Genomic DNA, 16,465 nt, shown 5'->3' with positions numbered 1-16,465 from the left:
AGAGAGAGAGAGAGAGAGAGAGAGAGAGAGAGAGACAGAGAGAGAGAGAGACAGAGAGAGAGAGAGACAGAGAGAGAGAGAGACAGAGAGAGAGAGAGCGCTAGCTTGCTGTAAGTGGCTATTTCATCTGCTATCCATAAAGATTTGATCCGTTTAGGAGAGAGACTGGATCAGGTTCCTGGGGCCTAGCTCAAGCTGAGGATCTCATCATTTCTGCCTCTGCTGGTCCCAGAGCCTAGCCTGGGAAGATGGGCCATTACAGGCAGGCAGTCAGGCAGAAGTCAGAGAGAAGATGCTGAGTTATCCCGAGACGCTCCTCCAGAATCCCCTGGGGGTCATCACGAGGGTAGTAGCAGCTGAGGAAGCCTTCCAAGGTCCAGACTCCGTGCTCAGTGCGTGTACATGTGCACGTGGGAGCCCCGCTGAGAGCCATGATGGTTGAGATGAGGTCAAAGGGGATCCTACAGTGGGCTTAGTTTCCTTATTAAAAGAGGAAGCGGCCCCATAATATCCAGCAGTCTGCAAGCTGAGGAGAGAGTCCTCATAGAACCCGATCTGGACTTCTAGTCTCTAAAAAAAACTACGGCTTTTATTGTTTAAACTACAGAACCTGTGGCTAGAGATGGTGCGGTGGTTAAGAGCCCTGACTGCTCCATCTAGAGGACCCGAGTTCAGTTCTTAGCACCCTCAAACGGTGCCCACAAAAGTCTGTAAATCCAGACTGGGGAATCTGGTACCCTCTTTTGGTCACTGAAGGCACAGGGCATGTGCTACACATACAGACATGCTATGGACACACGGGCGAAACACTCATGACATAAAGTAAATACTTTAAAGCAAAGAGTCTGTGACCTTTTAGTCTAGACCTAACCTTAGGTCATGTTTCTATCACCCTGGTTCCAGGTGTAATCGACTGTGGTAGCTCAAGAGGGTGATAGGGCACGGGGAGGAGCCAGGTGCGGGCTGACCAGACCGGGCTAATGCAGGTAGACAGAGTCTGAATACGCCCAGACCCTCGTCTGGTTGCCCTGGCTTCCTTTCTTCCTTCCACCTGGGTTGAGCAGAACAGGTAATTTTCTCAGACAGTCTTCCTACGAGGACACAGTGCTTTCTAGTCCAGACGTGCAGCTCAGCAATTCTGCTGTATGATTAAGCTGGGCTGTGGAGGTCCTGGCTCAGCTCTGTCTGTGGTGAGGCCGCCCAGGTCTGCCACACAGCTGCCTTGCCATCCTCAGGGCTCCTTCTTCCCGCCCTGAGCAGAGTTTATTCACCTAGCTTCACTCCCTGGGAGCTGAGCTGTAGGAAGACACATTAACGAATCCTTATAACTTACATTAGCCCATAATTCTTGTCTGAGTTAGCCATGTGGCTTGGTACTTTTTTCAGCGAGGCAGTCACATCTTGCTTCCTCTGAGGCTGAGTCACAACTGCGGACTTAAACTTCCCTCTTCCAAGAATTCTTATTGTCCCACCTCTACTTCCTGCCTGGCTACTGACCAATCAGTAGTTCATTAAAAATAATATAAGTGACCATTGTCCCACAGCACATCACGCCCAGCCAGCCTGGTGTTTATATGCATCTCAAAGCTAGACTCTGTTAGCCAAAGACATCAGCCTGCTATGGGGTATCTAGGATGAGAGCCATCATGGGTTCCACAGACTCAGGCACCCGGTTCTAAGTATGGGATATAACTGTCCCCTTAACTCTCCCCCCATCTCTGATAGCCTTCGAAACACTTCTAGAATGTAAAAGTAGTAGCTTGGAGGGAGAAGGAGCCCAGGGTAGTTTGGAAAGAACTCTTCATCGAAAATGCTGCATGCAGCCAGTCTTGCAGCCTGTGGTTCAAGTGAACCTGGGGGTATCCCACTCACTCTGAGAATGGATACCCGAGGGGAACAGGGCTGGCCTCTGCTTTGTGGGCTCTCACATGAGCTTTTGCTTCTCCCATCTCTTTCCTCCCCTTGTCCCCTTCCCTCTGATTTGAGCAGGACTCCTGTGCTACAATTTGAGCAGCATGGCTTACTACTTTTTCTGAAGACGAAACTCATCAGCCACAGGGGAATGGATTATTACGTCTCTTTCTCTTTGCTGAAGTACTTCCCAATCTATCTATTAAAAGACAGAAGGAAAAAAACACCATCAGGCTCTTTAATAAATGGGCTTTAATCAAGGGAATTATCAATGTGATTCGTCCTCCCTCAGGGCAGATACGCAATCTATCTTTCAGCAAAGGGCTGGATGTCTTAATGTGCAGGGCCTTGGAACAATGGCCATTAATCCCGTCTGTCCCTGTGAGAAGGAAGAAGCATTTGATGTTAGTGCCCAGGGCTCTGACCCCATTAGGAATTTCTCCACTGGAGTCCCCATAATGCTGACATCTTAACTAAAATGGAGCAAGGGAAGAGTGGCACACGGCGCCCCAGGGGCTAAGCTGAACCGGGCTCTAGTGACCCCTCCTCCTCATGGAGATGGTCAAGGCTGCCAGGCTGGGGAGCTGTGGGTCACTGCTCAACCCCTCCACTGCTGTTCTTACTTGTTACTCTGGGCTTCAGCCCAGATGCTGTAAGGAAGAGGAGGATGCTCCTGAGCATAGGCTGGTGATGGTGGCGCAGCCTCTTAGGGAGCGAGATCATATTCACCCAAATGGGCCCAATGCACCTGGCCCCATGGTACCTACTACCCTAAGAACTGGGCTGGCAGGATGGAGTTGAATCTACCTTTCTTCTTCTTTCCCATAGGGCAACAGTTACATTGCTCTTTCTCAGTCCAACGGGAAGGAAGAACTGATTCCCTCCTGCTCTTTAGATTGTCACAGCCTCAGCCCTTTACCTGGGCCAGGCCTGGGTAAGCAGACCCTGTATGCTCAGACTTCACCTACAGCCCATAGCAGCATCCCCAACCCTGCCCCCAGCTCAACCCTGTTCTGCCTTGGATCCTGCTTGCCGCAGACCAGGGGCCAGGGGCCTGTAGGGGCTGCCATGGCACTGGTAGCAGTTGAGTTATTCCCAGAATCACAGAACCTCTTAGAAGAAAAAGTTAGACAAGTTTGGCAACTTAATACATTCTCAGAACCAGAAAATTAGAGTTCAGTCAAACCTCAAGCTGGAAAAGAATTTATATATCCACTTTCTTTCCTACAAAGCACCCTTACCCATATCTCTGTTTCTTCATCTTGGTCTCCTTGCACAGATGCATGCCTTCAGGAGAAATAGTCTCATGGCCTTTCCTGTCATTACTGGATCCCTAGGAGACCCATACACATTGAAGCCATGGAAGGGCTGAGCGGCATGAAATATGATATATCACATTTCTGGGTTGAGGCAGTGGGATGACCCTGTGTTGTTCCCAATGTTCTCTTTCCCCTTTATCAATGATTTCCCTCTTTTTTGGGTGCATGCTCATGTGTGTGTGTGTGTGTGTGTGTGTGTGTGTGTGTGCGCCCGCGCGCGCACGCATGTGCATGCATGAGTGTGTGTGAGTGAGTAAGTGTTGTGTCTGCATGTTTGTATGTGTACCATGTGTGTGCCTGGTACTCAAAAGGATGGGGTCAAGTCCGCTGGAACTAGAGTTGCAGATGGTTGTGAGCCACCATGTGGATGCTGGAACTCAAACCTAGGTCATCTGTAAGAGCAACAAGTACTCTTAGTCACAGAATCATCTCTCCCACCAACAATTTCTTACATCTGGATCCAAACAACCTGACCCATCAGGAATTGCAAGGAGTTCTCAACTCTAGAGAGAGAGAGATACCCAAGCTCCACAGATTTCGCCTGAGCAAGAGAGAAACTTACAAAGTCATGGGCTGCTTTGTAAAGCAGCCCAGTCCAGCTTGTCCTGGTGATTTCGTTTGTGTTTTGGACCTGTGGGGTGGGATTTCTCCAAGACAGATGCTGCTCAGGTCCCTGTTGAGCAGCTGTGAGTGAGAAAGTTAATGTTCCCTGCAACTCACGCTGGCTTCCTCATACTGAGGTTCATCCTGCGACACTGCTGTTGCCTGTGAATTCATGGCTCTCAAACCTCCAGGGTATCTGGATTGGCCAGGGGAGTTGTATAAACAGTGGTAGTCTCCATCTCTGTGGATGTTATGAACCGAAGGTATCCCCCAAATTCCGATGCTGAAATCTTAAACACCAACATAATGTTATTACCAGGAAGGGCAGAGCCCCCCCCCCCCATACGATTAGTAGCCTTACACACGGAGAGCTCTACCACCCTCGTTTTGGTGAAATCAGCGGTCTACAGCCTTGAAAAGTGTCCGCGTTAAACCAACCATGTAATGCTCTGGTATCCACTTCTAGACGTGGGAACAGTCAGCGAAGAATAGGTTTCTGTTGTTTATGAGCCGTGCAGTTTAGGACAGTTTTGTTATAGAAGCAAAACTGAACTAAGTAGTTTAGAGCAAGACCTGAAAATTTGAGTTTTCAGCAAGTTCCGGGTGAAGGGCGGGGTGGGGCCACAGGTACTATGCCAGCAACAGTTCTCCGCTAGATCTCTCCAGGAGCCCGCCAGCCTGAGCTGTGCGTGAACACAGAGGCACGCTGCTCTGCTCAGCTCCATGATCAAACCCTCCGATTCGAACCCCCACATCAAGCTGGGCTAGCTTGGGTCTGGCTCTGACCCATTCATGAACTGTGAGTCAGCTTTGGTCCCACCCAGGGAAGGGCCCAGCGTTAAAGACGGTCAGTGAGTGCTTACTGAGTGCCTGGGTAGCTGGAACAGGAAGAATGTCTCATCACCACCACTGGAATCTCTGTTCTTCAGCCTGGGTCGCTCACTCTGCCCACCCTGCAGGCAGCAGGCCCAGGCTGGCTCCCAAGCATGGTAGGACTGGGGGTGGGTCACATCCTGCCCTGAGGAGAACTTGATGTGTGGAGACCCCACGCATGTGGGGTGCCCTGACTGTGTCTGTAAAGAACAGGTTGGCAAGCCTGTGCCTGTAGTTGGATCTGCGGTGACTCCTTCTTCCCACAGGCCAGTCCTGATTCCTGGGAAGGATTATGCTGTCTCGAGTTTTGCAAACACATATGGGATTGCTCATGCTTGACTAGGCTGCATCGTGGATGGTGGGTCTTTGGCTTCCGGGAACTTTGTGAGCCAGGTCTCAAGCGTTTCTGCCAGAAATGGCAGCCTCCCATTTCAGCGTGCTGCCTCCTGAATCTCAGGCTTGCTGGACCTACGGGGGTAGAGTGGTCCACATGGTGACCCATCATTCATCCTTGCAGTCGTCAGAGATACTGGGCGGCACTTGCTGGGTAGGCACAGCTGGAGAAGCTGGTCAACGTGAGGACTTCTAGTCATTAGAATGGAAGCCACCAGGCCCAGCTTGGGGTATCATGTCCTACGTCCCAGAGGAAGCCAACATTGGTGCGTATCTGTGAGGCCTTAACCATCCTCCTCCAAGCCCCAGCCCCAGCTCCTGCCTTTCTACTTCTATTTACAAAGTATTCTTAGAAAATGATTAACCATACAGGAAAAATGAGGGGCTAGCATAGTAATTGCCACACACTCATTCCTTGGAGTTAATAGCTACTAACATCAGGCTATCCCCCCCCACACACACACACAAAAAACCTGGTAACGTTTCCTTTCACATTCTCATGCCTTTAAGAGAACTTCTCTGATATGTGTTTAAGGGGCCTCCTTTAAATAATAAAAAACCTAAATATTTTATTTTCTGTTCATGCACACATGAGTCTGTGTGAATAAAGGCCCACATCCACACATGTGGAGGTCAGAACACAACTTCAAGGGTTATTTTTCAGGCATCATTCACCTTTGAAAAGGTTTTTAGACAGTTTCCCAGTAGCCTGGAACTCACTAAGCAGACTAGGCTGACTGGCCAGCCATCCGCATTAGGGAGGTAGGAATAAGAATGCCCCCACAGGCTCAGAGATTTACATGCTTGGTTACCTCGGAATGGCACTATCTGAAAGGATTAGGAGGTGTGGCCTTGTTGGAGGAAGTGTGTCACTAGGGGTGGGCTTTGGGGTTTCAAGGTCCAAGCCAGGCCCAGTGTTCTCTCTTCCTGCTGCCTGCAGATGTGGATACAGACCTCTCAGCCACTTCTCCAGCATCATGCCTGCTTCATGCCACCCTGCTCTCCACCACCATGGAGACACTCATGGGTCTATAATCTCATGTCTCCTAGTGCTTGCATTATAAACCCAGGCTACCACACTCAGCTTTGGTGGTGGTGGGGTTGTTCATTAGCTTGTGTCGTTTTTAACCTGGGTTCTGAGGCTTTAACTCTTACCCTTATGATTTACTGGCTCGACTATCTCCCTGCCTCACATCTAAACATTTTTAAAGATAATTACTGTTGTATATTTTACCATAAACATTACAGTATGTATACATAAAAGGTAAGAGGTGTTATCTTCATAAATTTAATTTTTCGCCAGGTAGTGGTGGTACATTCCTTTATTACTAGCACTCAGAGGCAGAGGCAGAGGCAGGCAGATCTCTGTGAGTTCAAAGCCAGTCTGGTCTACAAGTGCCAGTTCCGGGACAGGTTCAAAGCTACAGAGAAACCTTGTCTTGAAAAACCAAGAAAAATATATATATATATGTGTGTGTGTGTGTGTCTGTGTGTGTCTGTGTCTGTGTCTGTGTGTCTGTATGTCTGTGTTTATAATCTTGTCATATCCATAAAAATAAATACTAATCTTTTAATAATTTCTAATAGGTCATGTTCATATTGATTTTATTTGTATGATACTAGAGATTAGACCTAGAGCCTCACACATGCCAATTATGTGAGCTTCATCCCATACTTTAAAATTTTTAAGCAGTCTTTACTTATTTTTATTTGTGTATATGTATGTGTGCCTATGTGAATTTATGTGAGCATGTGACTCCCTTTGATGGGTGTGTTACCTGCTCTTCTGTTCCTGTGAATCTCTTCTCTGGTAGCATCTTCTTGTCAGCCCCCACCAGTCCAGTGGCTGTCCTCAGCCATTAAACTACTGTGGTAGCAGCTATGACCTTGTCCTGAGCCCTTCCCCTTGATGCCCTGCTCATGTTTGCCCATCTCTTAGAGTTGATCTTCTGATCTCTGGCTTAGGGGATGTTCTGCAGGGACAGACAGAATATCCTAACTCAGGCTCATGATGAGAAGCCAAATAGCTCTGGAGGATCTTGTTAAGCCGTGGTGTAATTGAAAGATGGTATTTCTCCCCTCAGATGGGCTAAAATTAATTTAAAAGTTGATGAGATCCTAGATTGTCAAGGCTTCAGAGAGATGGTCTCCACTTTCTGGGAATAATGCGGACTACTGGTCAACCTTCTGAAAAGTAAACTGGCAACATGATTGCAATTGAAAATGTGTGTCTTACAGCAGATTGTAGTGACTTGTGCCTGTAATTCCACTACCTGGAAGGCTGAGGCAGGAGGATTTCTGTGAGTTTAAGGCAAGTCCGGCCTATATTGTAAGACCTGGTTTTAAAAACAAGGATAAAACTCTTACTTCTTTTTGTTTATTCTTATGGACATACATTATTGAGTCTCTACTGTGTGCAGACTCTCCTAGGTGTTGAGGAGATAGTAGAGATAAGGTACGTGTTTTTGTGAAAAATTGCATTTTAGAGGGGAAAGCAGATAATAAATAAATGTACAGATGTTGTAATTTATAAGTGTCATGAATAAAAAGAAGACAGGTTAAGGAGGTAGAGTATAGGATGCATTGTGACCCTTGCTATCCCCTCTTTCATTGCGGATGTTTATGCATGTGTATATTCATATACATGCACACACATATTTCATTAAGAGCAAGAACTTGTACATACCCGAGATAGCCTTACAACAGAGAGAGAATGCCCACCAACTGTCCATCTATAAACGGCTGATCGCTGTTGAATAAAGCAGCGCCACTGTGCCAACAAGGAAGGGACTTAGGTGATGCTAAACCAGCACAAGATATCTTAGAATAATGTATTTGGTAAAATATGCTGGGCCGGGGGCACAAGTTTGTCATTCCAGTTACTCAGGGGGCTGGGGCAGAAAGATCTAGAGTTTGAGGCCTACCTGGGCTACAGAGTAAGTTCAAAGCCAGATTGGGAAACTTAAGGAGACACTGAAAGGTTAAAAAGTAAAATAAGGGCTGTGGGGCTAGAGAAATGGTTCAGCAGTTAAGAACACTCACCGACTGCTCTTCCGATAGATCTGGATTCAGTTCCCACATGGCAGCTCACAGTTGTCTATAACTCCAGTTTCAGGGTACCTGACACCCTTATACAGACATACATGCAGGCAAAACACAAATGCACAAAAATAAAAATGGAAAATTTTTTTTAAGAGATTAAAAAAAAGTGCTGTGAAAAAAGATTAAGCGCTCTTGTACACTGTAAAAATTTGTCACTCTAATTGGTTTAATAAAATGCTAATTGGCCAGTAGCCAGAAAAGAAGTAGAGGCAGGGCAACCAAACTAAGGATTCTGGGAAGAGGAGTGGTGGAGTGAGAGAGTCATGGAAAATTCACAAGAGCAAGATGAGAATCCTGTACTGAGAAAAGGTACCAAGTCATGTGACTAAACATAGATAAGAATTATGGGTTAATTAAGTATAAGAGTTAGCTAGTAATAAGCCTGAGCTATTGGCTGAGCATTTATAAATTAAGTCTCTGTGTGGTTATTGGGAAGCAGCAACTGGGTATTTGGGAACAGGCAAGTGGGAGAGAAATGTCTGATTACAAATAAGGGCTAGGAATGTAGCTTCATGGTAGAACACTTGCCTAGCACATCCTGTGTGAGGCCCTGGGCTCAACCCCTGGCACTGTGTGTGTGTATGTGTGTGTGTGTGTGTGTGTGTGTGTGTGTGTGTGTGTGTGTGTAGATTCAAAGATGTGAGAACTTCAATATATTTGTAGATGCATAGAGAGGAAAAAAAAGGTAGTGACAATTGTAGGAGAAGTGGTTATAAAATAGACTCACTTTCCCCTCAAAATCCTCCTAACTAATATCTTTATCACCTGACTGCTTCTCCTCCTCTTCCTTTTCACTCGCCCTGCTAAGCCCTTCAAAGGCATCTTATTGCTCCAAGGAAGACAGTCTAACTTTGAGATACTTCACTTAGCATAATGTCTCTTGTCCTTCATCTTTTACCATTGCCCTGCCCCCTAAACATGAATGACTTTATTTAATTCCTTAGAAACATCTGATAATCTTGCCAAGGGGCTTGGGCTTTTTTGTTTGTTTTGTTTTGTTTTGTTTTGTTTTGTTTACCTGAAATCTCCACCCCTCTTCCCCAACCATCTTGAATTCCAGGCTTCCAAACCATTCCATGACAAGGACAATTTCAAAGCTCCTTGTTCTGCCTCCACTTCCTGCCTGGTAACCCCGCCTGTACTTTCTGCCTGGGTACTGGCCAATCAGTGTTTTATTAATATACAATTGACAGGGTACAAACCATTGTCCCACAGAAGTCACTGAAGAGAATTTATCCTTAACTTTTGAGAGACTGATAAAAGCTATTAGGCTTCCCCTCAGAAAACACATAAGCAAAAAACGGGGGAGATATTTAGGACATACTTAAAATATACCTGTAATCCAAACAAATTCTGGGCCAAAGGAATGTTTACCAGCCTAGAAGTCAGATTTAGTTTTACCACCACAGCCAGCTACAGAATCTCATAAAAAAGGCTTAAGCTCCCTGGACTTCAGTCTTTGTCTTAGTGTTCTATTACTGCGAAGAGACACCATAACCAAGACAACTCTTATGAAGGAAAACATTTCACTGGGGCTGACTTACAGTTCAGAGGCTTAGTCTGTTACTGCCAGGGTGGAGAACATGGCAGCATGCAGGCAGGCATAGTGTTGTAGTTGGGATTTCTACATCCATATCAGCAGACAAGAGAAAGGAAAGAGAAGAGAGAAAGACTCTGGTCTTGGCTTGGGCTTTTGAAACCTCAAAGCCCACCCCCAGTGACACACTTCCTCTTCCAAAAGGGCCACTTCTCCTAATCCTTCTAAATAGTGTCAGTGCCTGGTGACTGAGTATTCAAATCTATGAGCCTATGGGGGCCATTCTCATTTAAACCACCACAGTGTCCCTCCTTATAAGACAGCCAAGATGGCACTAGTCCCCCAAAGGATAGTGAGAGGAATAGTCCCTTCTGGTGCACAGGGGGCTTCCATGAAAACCATTTTCTGGACTTCTAATGCAGAGAAACTGCTAAGGCGTTCCTCAGCTAATACTGGAACCAAGATACGAAAGTCAGACCAAAGAAAGACCTGACTTCTCTTTTTCTTTTTTTTTTTTAATATTTATTTATTTATTATGTATATAATATCCTGTGTACATGTATGCCTGCAGGCCAGAAGAGGGCAACAGACCTCATTACAGATGGTTGTGAGCCACCATGTGGTTTCTGGGAATTGAACTCAGGACTTTTGGAAGAGCAGGCAATGCTCTTAACCGCTGAGCCATCTCTCCAACCCCTGACTTCTCTTTTTCAAATACTGCTAGCATGTATCTATGTATCCCAAGGGTTAAATAAAAACCCACATATCTCCCAGGGTCAGCAACACACACTTCAGGCTGTAACCCAGTTGCAGCCTTAGCTTTGGAACCTTGCTGGAGAATGTGAACTGGATACTTGGGTTCATCTAATTGATTCTCAGATGCAGCTTTGGGTTCTAAGGAGGAAACAGGAATGAAACCATCATTTTCTCCCCAAGAAAGAGATTCTCTTGAGAATCTCTTTGGCCCCAAATCCCAGAGATGAAAGTCAAGAAGGGACAGGGAGCCAGGGACCTGATTCTCCCAAGCCGATGCTGGACCAGAGAAGGTTGAAGCAGCAGCTGCTGGACCAGTGAAGGTTGCAGCAGAGAAGGTGATAATTACACCTTCACCATGAGGACAGGAACTCAGGGCAGACTTAAGCAGTGAGCCAAAAGTCACAGAATTGCAGAGCAACAAGGTCAGGATTTTTTTTTTTAAAGATTTATTTTATTTATTATGTATACAGTGTTCTGCCTGCGTGTATGCCTGCAGGCCAGAAGAAGGCACCAGATCTCATTACAGATGGTTGTGAGCCATTGTGTGGTTGCTGGGAATTGAACTTAGGACCTTTAGGAATAGCAAGCACTGAGCCATCCCTCCAGCCTAAGATCAGGATTTGAATCTCCTTCCACTGCTACAAATCTCTTTCCTCTTCTCACTCTAGTTCTTCGACTTTCTTGCCTTTTGTTTGCGAACCAATGAGTTTAATTAGAGTTATTTACAAGATGATGAGCAATGCGCAGGCAGCTACACCACGAAAGGAAGTGTCTCTTTGAGGAGTAAGGCTTTCAAGTCCCTGTAGTAATAGGAGCGGCCGAGCTGTGTCCCCAGCACCCCGGCCGCCTGCTAGCTTATGCCCCGAAATAACAACACACAAATTGTATTCTTTTAAACACTGCTTGGCCCATTAGCTTTAGCCCTTACTGGCTAATTCTGATATCCCGATCAACCCATCTCTAATAAACTGTGTAGCACCGGTCTTACTGGGAAAGATTCAGCATGTCTGACCTGGCGGCTTGCTTCATGGCGTGCGTCTGCATGGGAGAGGGGAGCATGGACTCTCTGAGCTCACTTCCTCTTCCTCCCAGCATTCTGTTCTGTTTACTCCACCCACTTATGTTCTAACCAATAAAATGGGCCAAGGCAGTTTCTTTATTAGCCAATGACCTTCCTCCATCAAGTCCCCTCCCCATGTCTAATCTTCTTGTTCTAGTATTAATATTAACCCTTTCCTTCACATTTTGCTGATGAGGAAACTGAGGTACAAAGTATCTAACTGGGCCAAAGTCACAGCTGAAAAGGGACATAACCAGGACCCATTTCTAACCATCTTCAGAGTCTGAGCTCTTGGGTTCTATATACTGACTCACCTAAAGCCAGTGAACACGCATTATGCTTGCTACACTTTGGGGATTGCTACACATATTTTGCACATATTAATATACCAAACAGGAACTGTTCTGAGGCAGCCTTAAGAGGCGGGAACTATGTGTGTCTCCATTTTACCCAATAAAGAGACTAGACACAGGAAAGTCAAACCACCTACCTGATGTTGCCCAGCATGTGAACAACGGAAGTAGAATTTGGACCTTCAGACTCCAGCGTCTGTGCTCTAAGACACTGTTCTGTGTTAGTAGTTAAACCCTAAGATTACAACAGTCTTAACCAGATCTTCTGTTCTAGAACGGAGCCATGAGGATGGTCATAGAGCATTTGGAGCAAGAACATCTGGCAATCCCTGACCTCTAGACTTCTGTTGCCTAGTGACCCACTGTGCTGGGTAGACACAGTAACTCATGGCTGTGGTTGAAAAACTGACCATTCTGCTTGAGCAGGCAAGGTGCTACAAGTATGTGTGATCTAAGTTAAAAAATGTGATGGTGTAGAGGGGTAAAGGACTGGAAGCTGTTCTCTCTCCTCCTCCTCCTCCTCCTTCTCCTTCCTCCCCCACCCTCACCTCTTGGTTTTTTGGGGGGTTGTTTGTTTGTTTGTTTTTGAGACAGGATTTCTCTGTAGCTTTTGGAGCCTGTCCTGGAACTAGCTCTTGTAGGCCAGGCTGTCCTCAAACTCACAGAGATCCATCTGCCTCTGCCTCCTGAGTGCTGGGATTAAAGGCATGTGCCACCACTGCCCGGCCCCACACCTCTTGTTTTAAGAGATAGAGTCTCATATATACTTAGTAGCCCGGAAATCAATATGTAGTTGAGGCCGACCTTGAGCTTTATCTACTTATTATTTATTTTACACTTGTTTATTGTGTGTTTGTGTGTCAGGGCGTACAAGTGGTGGGGCAAAGAAGTCAGTTCTTCTAGCGTGTAAATCCTGGGGACTGAATTCAGGTCATCAGGCTAGTACCACTGTACCATCTTTCTGTCCTCTGACCTGGAACTTCTGATCCTTCTGAGCCACCTCACTGGCTCTGCCCTCCCTCTGTCTCTTGTGTCCCATTCTCTTTCTCCCTCCTTAGGACAAAAGCCAGTCCCAGTACCTTCTCTTGTGTCTCGGCACTCAGTACAGATCTGGCCTGTTGTTTTATGTCTCATTAGGAAACAGAATGAAGCTGGGACCCCAAGCACTGCTCTCAAGACACCTTGAAAACTTGGAGGCGGCACATGCTTTTAATCCCAGCATTTGGGAGGCAGAGGCAGGTGGATCTACAGACCCAGCTCCAGGACAGCCAGGCCTACACAAAGAAACCCTGTCTTCAAAAACAAAACAAGACAGCCTGAAGCTCTGGGGGGCCTGAAGTGGTGGTTGGCTGAGATGCAGGCTGCTGCCAGGCAACTCTGTGAGCTCATTTTGTGGCTTCACTGGAAGCACATCAAATACTTGGCACTAGGGCTTCCCTCCCCCGGAGACCAGAATGCAAGTTCTTGCTCTGAAATGTGACATAGTGCCTGTCACTTGCTGCACAGGGACATGGATACACCAAGAACCCTTTTTCCTGATGTTGGGAAGTGCATACATTTTAACTCTGGTGGAAGGCAGTGGATGGGTATCTAGGGACGACCAGACAACCAATGTGTATGAGATAGCAGAGCACATAGGAGCAGCTTCCTTCTGTGCTTCATCTGTGGGTGGGGCAGGAGGAATGGGGGAGGGGTGGGGGAGGGGTGGGAGCTAGGCGCCTGGATACATTCCTCAGCCAGGCCTGGCACAGCTGCAGAGGCAGTAGCTGTAGAGCACCAGGGTGGGTCCGTGGTGGCCTCTTCTGATCCCTCCAGCCATAGCACTGGCTATGGTCGAATTGGGCATTCAGTCCTCCCCATAGGGAGGCTTAGGCAAGTGGAGAGGAGAGCATGGCTTAAAGACATGCAGAACGACAGAGACAAAAGTGCTGAGGTGGCCTGGTGTTGAGGGGAATAAAAGCAGAACACAGTCATTATTTTGATGTATTTTTCTATTTCTGTAACTTCAAGCCGAACTCCTTCCTAAAGGAAGAGCCACAGGAATTTGGGTCCTGTAGGGAACATGGCGAGTGGATCCTGGGGAATGGATGCAGGTTCTGAGCTGGCTAGGGCAGGAGCAGGAAGAATGTGGAGGCAGTGGATGGAGCTAGTGCTTGCATAAAGCTCACAACATTTGGGCAAAGTGATATACCTCCAGCTGTTATTTCCCTATTAGGTATTAAATGGGTTTAATGGGTTTCTCTGCACTTGAGGAACTCGGAAGATATGCTCCATCATGGTGACAAGGAGTCAAGCGGAAGTGTCCCCTGGATGGAAGCAACGCTGAGGATCAGGGATGACAGAGCACCCACAGCGTGAGCCTCTGCAGAGCCATGATAGCTGGGTGGATCCACTGGTCCCATCAGAGCCTTTTCTAAGATCAGCAGCCATGGATGCTCCTGAGACCCATATGGTTCCAGTGCTTGAGCCTCGGGGAGCAGACTGCTTCCTATCTCTCTGTACCTTTCTCCCCGGGTCCTGATGTCTCTGGTCTGTGTGTTTAGGGAGAGATGGGGTGGGGATAGAGAATAAAGGGCAGACACACAGTACTCAGTCTCCCCTGACAAGCAGCCAGCATTTTTATGACTGCCTAGAAGGAATTTCTCATCTCCTTCCTTGCTACAAAAACAACAATCAGGGGGCTGGAGAGATGGCTCAGTGGTTGAGAGCATTGCCTGCTCTTCCAAAGGTCCTGAGTTCAATTCCCGGCAACCACATGGTGGCTCACAACCATCTGTAAAGAGGTCTGGTGCTCTCTTCTGGCTGCAGACATGCACACAGACAAAATAGTGTATACCTAATAATAAAAAAAAAAAAACAATCAAGCTAAATCTCTAATGGCTGCCTTGGTGAGCAGGCCCTCAGTGGGAAACCAGATGACCTGGTTTCAGCTGTGACCCTATCATCTACAGATCACTTGCCACAGGGAAGGGGTTAAGATTGGTGCCTTAATCTGTGTGCGTGCATGCGTGTGTGCATGTGTGTGTGACTTAGTTCTTTTTTGTCCCCACTGAGATGTGACTTACACGCATTCACTGCAGCAGGGACATTGGGTTGAAGGGGGCTGAGTGGCAATGAGAGGTTATTGAACTGGTGCAGTAGGAACTGAGGGTCGCAGGTTAAAGGATGGAGGAGGAGGAGGAAAAGGAGGGCAATGCCAACCTGCTGAGGGAGGGGCAGAAGTCACAGAGCTGGTACATTTGTGCTTTTGGGTCTGCCATGTACACTCCGCTGGGTCTATCCAGGGAGGGAGAGGAAGCCGGAAGGCACAGAGGGAGAAAGCCCAAGTTCCTGGAGTCAGGGTGCTCTGAACAGCCATCAGGAAGCTGGTGGGAGGGGGTGGAATTGAGAGAAAAATGGGTTCAAATGAGTTCAAGATGCTGGGATGCTAGTTTAGGGGTAACAATCTAGACTCACTGCGCTGGGGAGAAAGATGTTTTGGTTATGTGAGTAGGGTCCCCACTGTTTTTATTTATAAAGAGGCTGGTGCCACAAGGGGTGGCAGTCCCACCAGGAGCAGCGGGGGGGGGGGCACCCCAGGCCACAGTGGGTCCCTTTGGCAAGTGGGAGACAGATACAACATGCAGAGAGGGCTGGGGTATAGAGTTTATTTAGTGGGTTATGGAGGGGGGAAAAGAAGGGGAGAGAAGAGGAGAGAAGAGAGAGAGGCAGTTTCTAGAAGAAGGAGAGAGAGAGAGAGAGAGAGAGAGAGAGAGAGAGAGAGAGAGAGAGAGCACTCACAGGCTGCAGAGGAAGCAGAGATCTGCTTGCCTCAGTGGAAGTGGGAAGGAGGTTGGGAGAAGGTGGAGCTTGTCCTAGGTGACAGACCAGGCCAGCAGATTACAACACCTGGCTGTATAAACTTAATAAATATTAAATGCATCTCTCTCTCTCTCTCTCTCTCTCTCTCTCTCTCTCTCTCTCTCTCTCTCTCTCTGTTTTGTGTGTGTGTGTGTTTTGTGTGTGTATGTGTTTTGTGTGTGGGGGGGGTAATTTTGTGTCATTGCATGCATGTAGAGTTCAGAGGACAATGTTCTCTATTTATTGCCACCTTCCACTTTGTTAAGGCAGGTTCTCTCTGGCTCCTGAGCTGCCTCCTTTAGGCTAACTGGCCCATGAGCTTCCACATTTATTCTGTCGCCTTTGCCTCTCATCTCCCTACAGGAGGGAGAACTAGGATTGCCCATGTGCACGATGGCATCTGGCTTTCTCTGGGGACTGCAGGGATTGAGGTCTGGTCCTCAGACTTGCAGGGCTAAGCTATGCCCACCACCCCACTCCATGGACACAGTTGTAAAAGGTGATACAGTAACAGAAAGAGGATCCATTGAAATCCCCTAGAAGGAAAGAAGGTATCCAGTTCTCCAAGGGACTTTGCTCAGTGTTCCAGGAGTCTAGCTCTCCAGGCAGGGTGCTACACGTGGGAAATGCCCTCCCAGGAGGGAGGATGGACCATGCCTCACTGAACGCACCAAACACTCACAAACACACCTCAGCCTCCCACAGCAGCTTGAGCGCC

General features: G+C 47.3%; 1 long non-coding RNA gene across 2 annotated transcripts in view; it reads left to right on the top strand.

Moving 5' to 3' along the window:
• Positions 1-13,530, top strand: part of LOC126501325 (uncharacterized) — a 26,371-nt gene extending 12,841 nt beyond the window's left edge. For both annotated transcript variants that reach the window (XR_007591641.1, XR_007591640.1), the window contains exons 3-4: positions 12,182-12,347; positions 13,045-13,530. This is a non-coding gene — a long non-coding RNA (uncharacterized lncRNA). The remainder of the gene's footprint in view (positions 1-12,181; positions 12,348-13,044) is intronic.
• Positions 13,531-16,465: the final 2,935 nt, after the last annotated feature.

Source organism: Alexandromys fortis, unplaced genomic scaffold, assembly GCF_014885135.2.
Source record: "Alexandromys fortis isolate MF-2015 unplaced genomic scaffold, M_Fortis_MF-2015_v1.1 scaffold_30, whole genome shotgun sequence".
Classification (NCBI taxonomy): domain Eukaryota; kingdom Metazoa; phylum Chordata; class Mammalia; order Rodentia; family Cricetidae; genus Alexandromys; species Alexandromys fortis.
The sequence above is the reverse complement of the archived record's forward strand: the minus strand, read 5'-3'. Positions and strand labels throughout refer to the sequence as shown.